The following is a 14,726-nucleotide window of genomic DNA, read 5'->3' on the forward strand; positions in this document are numbered from 1 at the left end:
TTCCGAGAATGCCAAGGGCAGACATCATGACCTTAAGTGATTTCCTCTTGTGTCAGGTTTGGTAAACTTTAGGAGCTAGGAAATGGTCCACTTTACAGAAATGTTCAAATTTACTGGCATTTCATATATTCTCTGCTATAACATTGTCCTGATTCTTTCTGTATATTCTATACTTATGTTTTTGTTTTCCTTAATCAAAGTGTGTCTTTTCAATCTTTTCAAAGAAGATTCTTTGGACTTACTAAATCACCTCAATTTTATACGTTTTCTGTTGTATTAATTTCTGCTCATATCTTTATTTATCTTTTTTTCTATGTTCTCAGGGTTTATTGTTTTGATCTTCTGATGTCAATTAAAACACTTGGTTATTCATTTTAATAAATATTTTACTTATAAAGATTTGAACTTTTGAAGATTCCAGCTTACTTGTAAGTTTCTAAGGGTCAGGTCCTCTCCATTGTTGCTGGCCTAAGGTTTAGTTCACCATATAGCAATGTATATATTGACCTATTTTCCCCTCGACTTTCTGTGATTCCCTACATCTCACCTTTCTTTGCAGACAAGCCATTTGAAATACCCTTAACTTATTTCACAGCCAATAAGTCATTGAAATAATGTGTATTTTTAGAGAAATCTTCTTATATAATTAGGCAGAAAATCTCACCTGCCATAGTTTTCAAAACAGCATAATTTCACTCTTCTCAATGCTTAATCTGTTGTATTACACAACCTTTGAGTATTTAGCTTTATCAATGACATGTACTTTAAAAATGTTTTAGACATCTTACCAGTCTTTGAAAACATCCTTGTTCCTTGTTTCAGTTCCAGTTTTATGTATATATTCTGCCTTGCACCTGATTATTCCAACAATTGATGGATGGCCTTGGGAATCTAATTCTGGTGTTGATAGTCTTTACTGATTGTCTCCTCTCGTAGCTGATTTCTTCATTATTGTGTAAATTTAGATCATGAGCTCATGTTTAGCTAAACAGATGACCTTGTAAGACGCTTAGGTGTGAACGCTCGTAAGCTTCCGCAGAAAGACGGCAAAGATATATTTCTGTCCCTCCAATGAGTTGCCCACGAGGACACCGTTTTCTACAAGTGTTGGTCCAATACTCCCTCTAGAGGCAGGGGATTCCGACACGGCTGATTGGCGGCCCCCGATCTGGGGCAGGGGCAGTGGGCAGCCTGTGGCCCGGGCAGGAGCCTCTTTGCATGTGTCCCTGGGACACATCTGCCTGCGAACTTCGGTCACCTGGCAGGAAGCTACGATGCCCAGACCTATGTTTAGCTGTGCAGCGAGGTGTACTGTGAGGACAGGTTCCACACACACTTCAAGAAAGAGGTCGGCCTGAGTGGAAAGGTGAGAGTTTGGGCAGCTGTGCAGACAAAGAAGGCGCCCTTTGGCCTGGGCCTAAATGCTTGTGACACCCCACTGGACCTGCCGTGCTCTGAGGGCCCTGCCCTGGGTCCCCTGCTCCCATGCCCTTTGTTCAGTCACAGCAGAGATGGCCACACCCACTCCTTCAGTGAGGGCAGAGTTCCAACCACCCTCAGCCCCGCCCCCTCTCCGCAGGTTACCAAGGACTACAGAGGCTGCATCCTGAGGCCAGGGCGTTCCGAGAATGCCAAGGGCAGACATGATGACCTTAAATGATTTCCTCTTGTGTCAGGTTTGGTAAACTTTAGGAGCTAGGAAATGGTCCACTTACAGAAATGTTCAAATTTACTGGCATTTCATATATTCTCTGCTATAACATTGTCCTGATTCTTTCTGTATATTCTATACTTATGTTTTTGTTTTCCTTAATCAAAGTGTGTCTTTTCAATCTTTTCAAAGAAGATTCTTTGGACTTACTAAATCATCTGAATTTTACACGTTTTCTGTTGTATTAAGTTCTGCTCATATCTTTATTTATCTTTTTTCTATGTTCTCAGGGTTTATTGTTTTGATCTTCTGATGTCAATTAAAACACTTGGTTATTCATTTTAATAAATATTTTACTTATAAAGATTTGAACTTTTGAAGATTCCAGCTTACTTGTAAGTTTCTAAGGGTCAGGTCCTCTCCATTGTTGCTGGCCTAAGGTTTAGTTCACCATATAGCAATGTATATATTGACCTATTTTCCCCTCGACTTTCTGTGATTCCCTACATCTCACCTTTCTTTGCAGACAAGCCATTTGAAATACCCTTAACTTATTTCACAGCCAATAAGTCATTGAAATAATGTGTATTTTTAGAGAAATCTTCTTATATAATTAGGCAGAAAATCTCACCTGCCATAGTTTTCAAAACAGCATAATTTCACTCTTCTCTATGCTTAATCTGTTGTATTACACAACCTTTGAGTATTTAGCTTTATCAATGACATGTCCTTTAAAAATGTTTTAGAGATCCTACCAGTCTTTGAAAACATCCTTGTTCCTTGTTTCAGTTCCAGTTTTATGTATATATTCTGCCTTGCACCTGATTATTCCAACAATTGCTGGATGGCCTTGGGAATCTAATTCTGGTATTGATAGTCTTTACTGATTGTCTCCCCTCGTAGCTGATTTTTTCATTATTGTGTAAATTTAGATCATGAGCTCATGTTTAGCTAAACAGCTGACCTTGTAAGACGCTTAGGTGTGAACGCTCGTAAGCTTCCGCAGAAAGACGGCAAAGATTTATTTGTGTCCCTCCAATGAGTTGCCCACGAGGACACCGTTTTCTACAAGTGTTGGTCCAATACTCCCTCTAGAGGAAGGGGTCTCCGACAGGGCTGATTGGCGGCCCCAGATCTGGGGCAGGGGCAGTGGGCAGCCTGTGGCCCGGGCAGGAGCCTCTTTGCATGTGTCCCTGGGACACATCTGCCTGCGAACTTCGGTCACCTGGCAGGAAGCTACGATGCCCAGACCTATGGTTAGCTGTGCAGCGAGGTGTACTGTGAGGACAGGTTCCACACACACTTCAAATAAGAGGTCGGCCTGAGTGGAAAGGTGAGAGTTTGGGCAGCTGTGCAAACAAAGAAGGCGCCCTTTGGCCTGGGCCTAAATGCTTGTGACACCCCACTGGACCTGCCGTGCTCTGAGGGCCCTGCCCTGGGCCCCCTGCTCCCCTGCCCTTTGTTCAGTCACAGCAGAGATGGCCACACCCACTCCTTCAGTGTGGGCAGTGTTCCAACCACCCTCAGCCCCGCCCCCTCTCCGCAGGTTACCATGTACTACAGAGGCTGCATCCTGAGGCCAGGGCGTTCCGAGAATGCCAAGGGCAGACATGATGACCTTAAATGATTTCCTCTTGTGTCAGGTTTGGTAAACTTTAGGAGCTAGGAAATGGTCCACTTTACAGAAATGTTCAAATTTACTGGCATTTCATATATTCTCTGCTATAACATTGTCCTGATTCTTTCTGTATATTCTATACATATGTTTTTGTTTTCCTTAATCAAAGTGTGTCTTTTCAATCTTTTCAAAGAAGATTCTTTGGACTTACTAAATCACCTGAATTTTATACGTTTTCTGTTGTATTAAGTTCTGCTCATATCTTTATTTATCTTTTTTTCTATGTTCTCAGGGTTTATTGTTTTGATCTTCTGATGTCAATTAAAACACTTGGTTATTCATTTTAATAAATATTTTACTTATAAAGATTTGAACTTTTGAAGATTCCAGCTTACTTGTAAGTTTCTAAGGGTCAGGTCCTCTCCATTGTTGCTGGCCTAAGGTTTAGTTCACCATATAGCAATGTATATATTGACCTATTTTCCCCTCGACTTTCTTTGATTCCCTACATCTCACCTTTCTTTGCAGACAAGCCATTTGAAATACCCTTAACTTATTTCACAGCCAATAAGTCATTGAAATAATGTGTATTTTTCGAGAAATCTTCTTATATAATTAGGCAGAAAATCTCACCTGCCATAGTTTTCAAAACAGCATAATTTCACTCTTCTCAATGCTTAATCTGTTGTATTACACAACCTTTGCGTATTTAGCTTTATCAATGACATGTACTTTAAAAATGTTTTAGAGATCCTACCAGTCTTTGAAAACATCCTTGTTCCTTGTTTCAGTTCCAGTTTTATGTATATGTTCTGCCTTCCACCTGATTATTCCAACAATTGATGGATGGCCTTGGGAATCTAATTCTGGTATTGATAGTCTTTACTGATTGTCTCCCCTCGTAGCTGATTTCTTCATTATTGTGTAAATTTAGATCATGAGCTCATGTTTAGCTAAACAGCTGACCTTCTAAGAAGATTAGGTGTGAACGCTCGTAAGCTTCTGCAGAAAGACGGCCAAGATTTATTTCTGTCCCTCCAATGAGTTGCCCACGAGGACACCGTTTTCTACAAGTGTTGGTCCAATACTCCCTCTAGAGGCAGGGGACTCCGACAGGGCTGATTGGCGGCCCCCGATCTGGGGCAGGGGCAGTGGGCAGCCTGTGGCCCGGGCAGGAGCCTCTTTGCATGTGTCCCTGGGACACATCTGCCTGCGAACTTCGGTCACCTGGCAGGAAGCTACGATGCCCAGACCTATGGTTTGCTGTGCAGCGAGGTGTACTGTGAGGACAGGTTCCACACAAACTTCAAGTAAGAGGTCGGCCTGACTGGAAAGGTGAGAGTTTGGGCAGCTGTGCAGACAAAGAAGGCGCCCTTTGGCCTGGGCCTAAATGCTTGTGACACCCTACTGGACCTGCCGTGCTCTGAGGGCCCTGCCCTGGGCCCCCTGCTCCCCTGCCCTTTGTTCAGTCACAGCAGAGATGGCCACACCCACTCCTTCAGTGAGGAGAGTTCCAACCACCCTCAGCCCCGCCCCCTCTCCGCAGGTTACCATGGACTACAGAGGCTGCATCCTGAGGCCAGGGCGTTCCGAGAATGCCAAGGGCAGGCATGATGACCTTAAATGATTTCCTCTTGTGTCAGGTTTGGTAAACTTTAGGAGCTAGGAAATGGTCCACTTTACAGAAATGTTCAAATTTACTGGCATTTCATATATTCTCTGCTATAACATGGTCCTGATTCTTTCTGTATATTCTATACTTATGTTTTTGTTTTCCTTAATCAAAGTGTGTCTTTTCAATCATTTCAAAGAAGATTCTTTGGACTTACTAAATCACCTGAATTTTACACGTTTTCTGTTGTATTAAGTTCTGCTCATATCTTTATTTATCTTTTTTCTATGTTCTCAGGGTTTATTGTTTTGATCTTCTGATGTCAATTAAAACACTTGGTTATTCATTTTAATAAATATTTTACTTATAAAGATTTGAAATTTTGAAGATTCCAGCTTACTTGTAAGTTTCTAAGGGTCAGGTCCTCTCCATTGTTGCTGGCCTAAGGTTTAGTTCACCATATAGCAATGTATATATTGACCTATTTTCCCCTCGAATTTCTGTGATTCCCTACATCTCACCTTTCTTTGCAGACAAGCCATTTGAAATACCCTTAACTTATTTCACAGCCAATAAGTCATTGAAATAATGTGTATTTTTTAGAGAAATCTTCTTATATAATTAGGCAGAAAATCTCACCTGCCATAGTTTTCAAAACAGCATAGTTTCACTCTTCTCAATGCTTAATCTGTTGTATTACACAACCTTTGAGTATTTAGCTTTATCAATGACATGTACTTTAAAAATGTTTTAGAGATCCTACCAGTCTTTGAAAACATCCTTGTTCCTTGTTTCAGTTCCAGTTTTATGTATATATTCTGCCTTGCACCTGATTATTCCAACAATTGATGGATGGCCTTGGGAATCTAATTCTGGTATTGATAGTCTTTACTGATTGTCTCCCCTCGTAGCTGATTTCTTCATTATTGTGTAAATTTAGATCATGAGCTCATGTTTAGCTAAACAGCTGACCTTGTAAGACGCTTAGGTGTGAACGCTCGTAAGCTTCCGTAGAAAGACGGCAAAGATTTATTTGTGTCCCTCCATTGAGTTGCCCACGAGGACACCGTTTTCTACAAGTGTTGGTCCAATACTCCCTCTAGAGGCAGCGGATTCCGACAGGGCTGATTTGCGGCCCCCGATCTGGGGCAGGGGCAGTGGGCATCCTGTGGCCCGGGCAGGAGCCTCTTTGCATGTGTCCCTGGGACACATCTGCCTGCGAACTTCGGTCACCTGGCAGGAAGCTACGATGCCCAGACCTATGGTTAGCTGTGCAGCGAGGTGTACTGTGAGGACAGGTTCCACACACACTTCAAGTAAGAGGTCGGCCTGAGTGGAAAGGTGAGAGTTTGGGCAGCTGTGCAGACAAAGAAGGCGCCCTTTGGCCTGGGCCTAAATGCTTGTGACACCCCACTGGACCTGCCGTGCTCTGAGGGTCCTGCACTGGGCCCCCTGCTCCCCTGCCCTTTGTTCAGTCACAGCAGAGATGGCCACACCCACTCCTTCAGTGAGGGCAGAGTTCCAACCACCCTCAGCCCCGCCCCCTCTCCGCAGGTTACCATGGACTACAGAGGCTGCATCCTGAGGCCAGGGCGTTCCGAGAATGCCAAGGGCAGACATGATGACCTTAAATGATTTCCTCTTGTGTCAGGTTTGGTAAACTTTAGGAGCTAGGAAATGGTCCACTTTACAGAAATGTTCAAATTTACTGGCATTTCATATATTCTCTGCTATAACATTGTCCTGATTCTTTCTGTATATTCTATACTTATGTTTTTGTTTTCCTTAATCAAAGTGTGTCTTTTCAATCTTTTCAAAGAAGATTCTTTGTACTTACTAAATCACCTCAATTTTATACGTTTTCTGTTGTATTAAGTTCTGCTCATATCTTTATTTATCTTTTTTTCTATGTTCTCAGGGTTTATTGTTTTGATCTTCTGATGTCAATTAAAACACTTGGTTATTCATTTTAATAAATATTTTACTTATAATGATTTGAACTTTTGAAGATTCCAGCTTACTTGTAAGTTTTAAGGGTCAGGTTCTCTCCATTGTTGCTGGCCTAAGGTTTAGTTCACCATATAGCAATGTATATATTGACCTATTTTCCCCTCGACTTTCTGTGATTCCCTACATCTCACCTTTCTTTGCAGACAAGCCATTTGAAATACCCTTAACTTATTTCACAGCCAATAAGTCATTGAAATAATGTGTATTTTTAGAGAAATCTTCTTATATAATTAGGCAGAAAATCTCACCTGCCATAGTTTTCAAAACAGCATAATTTCACTCTTCTCAATGCTTAATCTGTTGTATTACACAACCTTTGAGTATTTAGCTTTATCAATGACATGTACTTTAAAAATGTTTTAGAGATCCTACCAGTCTTTGAAAACATCCTTGTTCCTTGTTTCAGTTCCAGTTTTATGTATATGTTCTGCCTTGCACCTGATTATTCCAACAATTGATGGATGGCCTTGGGAATCTAATTCTGGTATTGATAGTCTTTACTGATTGTCTCCCCTCGTAGCTGATTTCTTCATTATTGTGTAAATTTAGATCATGAGCTCATGTTTAGCTAAACAGCTGACCTTCTAAGAAGATTAGGTGTGAACGCTCGTAAGCTTCTGCAGAAAGACGGCCAAGATTTATTTCTGTCCCTCCAATGAGTTGCCCACGAGGACACCGTTTACTACAAGTGTTGGTCCAATACTCCCTCTAGAGGCAGGGGACTCCGACAGGGCTGATTGGCGGCCCCCGATCTGGGGCAGGGGCAGTGGGCAGCCTGTGGCCCGGGCAGGAGCCTCTTTGCATGTGTCCCTGGGACACATCTGCCTGCAAACTTCGGTCACCTGGCAGGAAGTTACGATGCCCAGACCTATGGTTAGCTGTGCAGCGAGGTGTACTGTGAGGACAGGTTCCACACACACTTCAAGTAAGAGGTCGGCCTGAGTGGAAAGGTGAGAGTTTGGGCAGCTGTGCAGACAAAGAAGGCGCCCTTTGGCCTGGGCCTAAATGCTTGTGACACCCCACTGGACCTGCCATGCTCTGAGGGCACTGCACTGGGCCCCCTGCTCCCCTGCCCTTTGTTCAGTCACAGCAGAGATGGCCACACCCACTCCTTCAGTGAGGGCAGAGTTCCAACCACCCTCAGCCCCGCCCCCTCTCCGCAGGTTACCAAGGACTACAGAGGCTGCATCCTGAGGCCAGGGCGTTCCGAGAATGCCAAGGGCAGACATGATGACCTTAAATGATTTCCTCTTGTGTCAGGTTTGGTAAACTTTAGGAGCTAGGAAATGGTCCACTTACAGAAATGTTCAAATTTACTGGCATTTCATATGTTTTCTGCTATAACATTGTCCTGATTCTTTCTGTATATTCTTTACTTATGTTTTTGTTTTCCTTAATCAAAGTGTGTCTTTTCAATCTTTTCAAAGAGGATTCTTTGGACTTACTAAATCACCTCAATTTTATACGTTTTCTGTTGTATTAAGTTCTGCTCATATCTTTATTTATCTTTTTTCTATGTTCTCTGTGTTTATTGTTTTGATCTTCTGATGTCAATTAAAACACTTGGTTATTCATTTTAATAAATATTTTACTTATAAAGATTTGAACTTTTGAAGATTCCAGCTTACTTGTAAGTTTCTAAGGGTCAGGTCCTCTCCATTGTTGCTGGCCTAAGGTTTAGTTCACCATATAGCAATGTATATATTGACCTATTTTCCCCTCGACTTTCTGTGATTCCCTACATCTCACCTTTCTTTGCAGACAAGCCATTTGAAATACCCTTAACTTATTTCACAGCCAATAAGTCATTGAAATAATGTGTATTTTTAGAGAAATCTTCTTATATTATTAGGCAGGAAATCTCACCTGCCATAGTTTTCAAAACAGCATAATTTCACTCTTCTCTATGCTTAATCTGTTGTATTACACAACCTTTGAGTATTTAGCTTTATCAATGACATGTACTTTAAAAATGTTTTAGAGATCCTACCAGTCTTTGAAAACATCCTTGTTCCTTGTTTCAGTTCCAGTTTTATGTATATATTCTGCCTTGCACCTGATTATTCCAACAATTGCTGGATGGCCTTGGGAATCTAATTCTGGTATTGATAGTCTTTACTGATTGTCTCCCCTCGTAGCTGATTTCTTCATTATTGTGTAAATTTAGATCATGAGCTCATGTTTAGCTAAACAGCTGACCTTGTAAGACGCTTAGGTGTGAACGCTCGTAAGCTTCCGCAGAAAGACGGCAAAGATTTATTTGTGTCCCTCCAATGAGTTGCCCACGAGGACACCGTTTTCTACAAGTGTTGGTCCAATACTCCCTCTAGAGGCAGGGGACTCCGACAGGGCTGATTGGCGGCCCCCGATCTGGGGCAGGGGCAGTGGGCAGCCTGTGGCCCGGGCAGGAGCCTCTTTGCATGTGTCCCTGGGACACATCTGCCTGCGAACTTCGGTCACCTGGCAGGAAGCTACGATGCCCAGACCTATGGTTAGCTGTGCAGCGAGGTGTACTGTGAGGACAGGTTCCACACACACTTCAAGTAAGAGGTCGGCCTGAGTGGAAAGGTGAGAGTTTGGGCAGCTGTGCAGACAAAGAAGGCGCCCTTTGGCCTGGGCCTAAATGCTTGTGACACCCCACAGAACCTGCCGTGCTCTGAGGGCCCTGCCCTGGGCCCCCTGCTCCCCTGCCCTTTGTTCAGTCACAGCAGAGATGGCCACACCCACTCCTTCAGTGAGGGCAGAGTTCCAACCACCCTCAGCCCCGCCCCCTCTCCGCAGGTTACCATGGACTACAGAGGCTGCATCCTGAGGCCAGGGCGTTCCGAGAATGCCAAGGGCAGACATGATGACCTTAAATGATTTCCTCTTGTGTCAGGTTTGGTAAACTTTAGGAGCTAGGAAATGGTCCACTTTACAGAAATGTTCAAATTTACTGGCATTTCATATATTCCCTGCTATAACATTGTCCTGATTCTTTCTGTATATTCTTTACTTATGTTTTTTTTTTCCTTAATAAAAGTGTGTCTTTTCAATCTTTTCAAAGAAGATTCTTTGGACTTACTAAATCACCTCAATTTTATACGTTTTCTGTTGTATTAATTTCTGCTCATATCTTTATTTATCTTTTTTCTATGTTCTCTGTATTTAATGTTTTGATCTTCTGATGTCAATTAAAACACTTGGTTATTCATTTTAATAAATATTTTACTTATAAAGATTTGAAATTTTGAAGATTCCAGCTTACTTGTAAGTTTCTAAGGGTCAGGTCCTCTCCATTGTTGCTGGCCTAAGGTTTAGTTCACCATATAGCAATGTATATATTGACCTATTTTCCCCTCGACTTTCTGTGATTCCCTACATCTCACCTTTCTTTGCAGACAAGTCATTTGAAATACCCTTAACTTATTTCACAGCCAATAAGTCATTGAAATAATGTGTATTTTTTAGAGAAATCTTCTTATATAATTAGGCAGAAAATCTCACCTGCCATAGTTTTCAAAACAGCATAATTTCACTCTTCTCAATGCTTAATCTGTTGTATTACACAACCTTTGAGTATTTAGCTTTATCAATGACATGTACTTTAAAAATGTTTTAGAGATCCTACCAGTCTTTGAAAACATCCTTGTTCCTTGTTTCAGTTCCAGTTTTATGTATATATTCTGCCTTGCACCTGATTATTCCAACAATTGATGGATGGCCTTGGGAATCTAATTCTGGTATTGATAGTTTTTACTGATTGTCTCCCCTCGTAGCTGATTTCTTCATTATTGTGTAAATTTAGATCATGAACTCATGTTTAGCTAAACAGCTGACCTTGTAAGACGCTTAGGTGTGAACGCTCGTAAGCTTCCGTAGAAAGACGGCAAAGATTTATTTGTGTCCCTCCAATGAGTTGCCCACGAGGACACCGTTTTCTACAAGTGTTGGTCCAATACTCCCTCTAGAGGCAGGGGATTCCGACAGGGCTGATTGACGGCCCCCGATCTGGGGCAGGGGCAGTGGGCAGCCTGTGGCCCGGGCAGGAGCCTCTTTGCATGTGTCCCTGGGACACATCTGCCTGCGAACTTCGGTCACCTGGCAGGAAGCTACGATGCCCAGACCTATGGTTAGCTGTGCAGCGAGGTGTACTGTGAGGACAGGTTCCACACACACTTCAAGTAAGAGGTCGGCCTGAGTGGAAAGGTGAGAGTTTGGGCAGCTGTGCAGACAAAGAAGGCGCCCTTTGGCCTGGGCCTAAATGCTTGTGACACCCCACTGGACCTGCCGTGCTCTGAGGGCCCTGCCCTGGGCCCCCTGCTCCCCTGCCCTTTGTTCAGTCACAGCAGAGATGGCCACACCCACTCCTTCAGTGAGGGCAGAGTTCCAACCACCCTCAGCCCCGCCCCCTCTCCGCAGGTTACCATGGACTACAGAGGCTGCATCCTGAGGCCAGGGCGTTCCGAGAATGCCAAGGGCAGACATGATGACCTTAAATGATTTCCTCTTGTGTCAGGTTTGGTAAACTTTAGGAGCTAGGAAATGGTCCACTTTACAGAAATGTTCAAATTTACTGGCATTTCTTATATTCTCTGCTATATCATTGTCCTGATTCTTTCTGTATATTCTTTACTTATGTTTTTGTTTTCCTTAATCAAAGTGTGTCTTTTCAATCTTTTCAAAGAAGATTCTTTGGACTTACTAAATCACCTCAATTTTATACGTTTTCTGTTGTATTAAGTTCTGCTCATATCTTTATTTATCTTTTTTCTATGTTCTCAGGGTTTATTGTTTTGATCTTCTGATGTCAATTAAAACACTTGGTTATTCATTTTAATAAATATTTTACTTATAAAGATTTGAACTTTTGAAGATTCCAGCTTACTTGTAAGTTTCTAAGGGTCAGGTTCTCTCCATTGTTGCTGGCCTAAGGTTTAGTTCACCATATAGCAATGTATATATTGACCTATTTTCCCCTCGACTTTCTGTGATTCCCTACATCTCACCTTTCTTTGCAGACAAGCCATTTGAAATACCCTTAACTTATTTCACAGCCAATAAGTCATTGAAATAATGTGTATTTTTAGAGAAATCTTCTTATATAATTAGGCAGAAAATCTCACCTGCCATAGTTTTCAAAACAGCATAATTTCACTCTTCTCAATGCTTAATCTGTTGTATTACACAACCTTTGAGTATTTAGCTTTATCAATGACATGTACTTTAAAAATGTTTTAGAGATCCTACCAGTCTTTGAAAACATCCTTGTTCCTTGTTTCAGTTCCAGTTTTATGTATATGTTCTGCCTTCCACCTGATTATTCCAACAATTGATGGATGGCCTTGGGAATCTAATTCTGGTATTGATAGTCTTTACTGATTGTCTCCCCTCGTAGCTGATTTCTTCATTATTGTGTAAATTTAGATCATGAGCTCATGTTTAGCTAAACAGCTGACCTTCTAAGAAGATTAGGTGTGAACGCTCGTAAGCTTCTGCAGAAAGACGGCAAAGATTTATTTGTGTCCCTCCAATGAGTTGCCCACGAGGACACCGTTTTCTACAAGTGTTGGTCCAATACTCCCTCTAGAGGCAGGGGACTCCGACAGGGCTGATTGACGGCCCCCGATCTGGGGCAGGGGCATTGGGCAGCCTGTGGCGCGGGAAGGAGCCTCTTTGCATGTGTCCCTGGGACACATCTGCCTGCGAACTTCGGTCACCTGGCAGGAAGCTACGATGCCCAGACCTATGGTTAGGTGTGCAGCGAGGTGTACTGTGAGGACAGGTTCCACACACACTTCAAGTAAGAGGTCGGCCTGAGTGGAAAGGTGAGAGTTTGGGCAGCTGTGCAGACAAAGAAGGCGCCCTTTGGCCTGGGCCTAAATGCTTGTGACACCCCACTGGACCTGCCGTGCTCTGAGGGCCCTGCCCTGGGCCCCCTGCTCCCTTGCCCTTTGTTCAGTCACAGCAGAGATGGCCACACCCACTCCTTCAGTGAGGGCAGAGTTCCAACCACCCTCAGCCCCGCCCCCTCTCCGCAGGTTACCATGGACTACAGAGGCTGCATCCTGAGGCCAGGGCGTTCCGAGAATGCCAAGGGCAGACATGATGACCTTAAATGATTTCCTCTTGTGTCAGGTTTGGTAAACTTTAGGAGCTAGGAAATGGTCCACTTTACAGAAATGTTCAAATTTACTGGCATTTCTTATATTCTCTGCTATATCATTGTCCTGATTCTTTCTGTATATTCTTTACTTATGTTTTTGTTTTCCTTAATCAAAGTGTGTCTTTTCAATCTTTTCAAAGAAGATTCTTTGGACTTACTAAATCACCTCAATTTTATACGTTTTCTGTTGTATTAAGTTCTGCTCATATCTTTATTTATCTTTTTTCTATGTTCTCAGGGTTTATTGTTTTGATCTTCTGATGTCAATTAAAACACTTGGTTATTCATTTTAATAAATATTTTACTTATAAAGATTTGAAATTTTGAAGATTCCAGCTTACTTGTAAGTTTCTAAGGGTCAGGTCCTCTCCATTGTTGCTGGCCTAAGGTTTAGTTCACCATATAGCAATGTATATATTGACCTATTTTCCCCTCGACTTTCTGTGATTCCCTACATCTCACCTTTCTTTGCAGACAAGTCATTTGAAATACCCTTAACTTATTTCACAGCCAATAAGTCATTGAAATAATGTGTATTTTTTAGAGAAATCTTCTTATATAATTAGGCAGAAAATCTCACCTGCCATAGTTTTCAAAACAGCATAATTTCACTCTTCTCAATGCTTAATCTGTTGTATTACACAACCTTTGAGTATTTAGCTTTATCAATGACATGTACTTTAAAAATGTTTTAGAGATCCTACCAGTCTTTGAAAACATCCTTGTTCCTTGTTTCAGTTCCAGTTTTATGTATATATTCTGCCTTGCACCTGATTATTCCAACAATTGATGGATGGCCTTGGGAATCTAATTCTGGTATTGATAGTTTTTACTGATTGTCTCCCCTCGTAGCTGATTTCTTCATTATTGTGTAAATTTAGATCATGAACTCATGTTTAGCTAAACAGCTGACCTTGTAAGACGCTTAGGTGTGAACGCTCGTAAGCTTCCGTAGAAAGACGGCAAAGATTTATTTGTGTCCCTCCAATGAGTTGCCCACGAGGACACCGTTTTCTACAAGTGTTGGTCCAATACTCCCTCTAGAGGCAGGGGATTCCGACAAGGCTGATTGACGGCCCCCGATCTGGGGCAGGGGCAGTGGGCAGCCTGTGGCCCGGGCAGGAGCCTCTTTGCATGTGTCCCTGGGACACATCTGCCTGTGAACTTCGGTCACCTGGCAGGAAGCTACGATGCCCAGACCTATGGTTAGCTGTGCAGCGAGGTGTACTGTGAGGACAGGTTCCACACACACTTCAAGTAAGAGGTCGGCCTGAGTGGAAAGGTGAGAGTTTGGGCAGCTGTGCAGACAAAGAAGGCGCCCTTTGGCCTGGGCCTAAATGCTTGTGACACCCCACTGGACCTGCCGTGCTCTGAGGGCCCTGCCCTGGGCCCCCTGCTCCCCTGCCCTTTGTTCAGTCACAGCAGAGATGGCCACACCCACTCCTTCAGTGAGGGCAGAGTTCCAACCACCCTCAGCCCCGCCCCCTCTCCGCAGGTTACCATGGACTACAGAGGCTGCATCCTGAGGCCAGGGCGTTCCGAGAATGCCAAGGGCAGACATGATGACCTTAAATGATTTCCTCTTGTGTCAGGTTTGGTAAACTTTAGGAGCTAGGAAATGGTCCACTTTACAGAAATGTTCAAATTTACTGGCATTTCTTATATTCTCTGCTATATCATTGTCCTGATT

The sequence above is a fragment of the Mesoplodon mirus genome, assembly GCF_964341445.2.
Source record: "Mesoplodon mirus genome assembly, chromosome: 1".
Lineage (NCBI taxonomy): Eukaryota > Metazoa > Chordata > Mammalia > Artiodactyla > Ziphiidae > Mesoplodon > Mesoplodon mirus.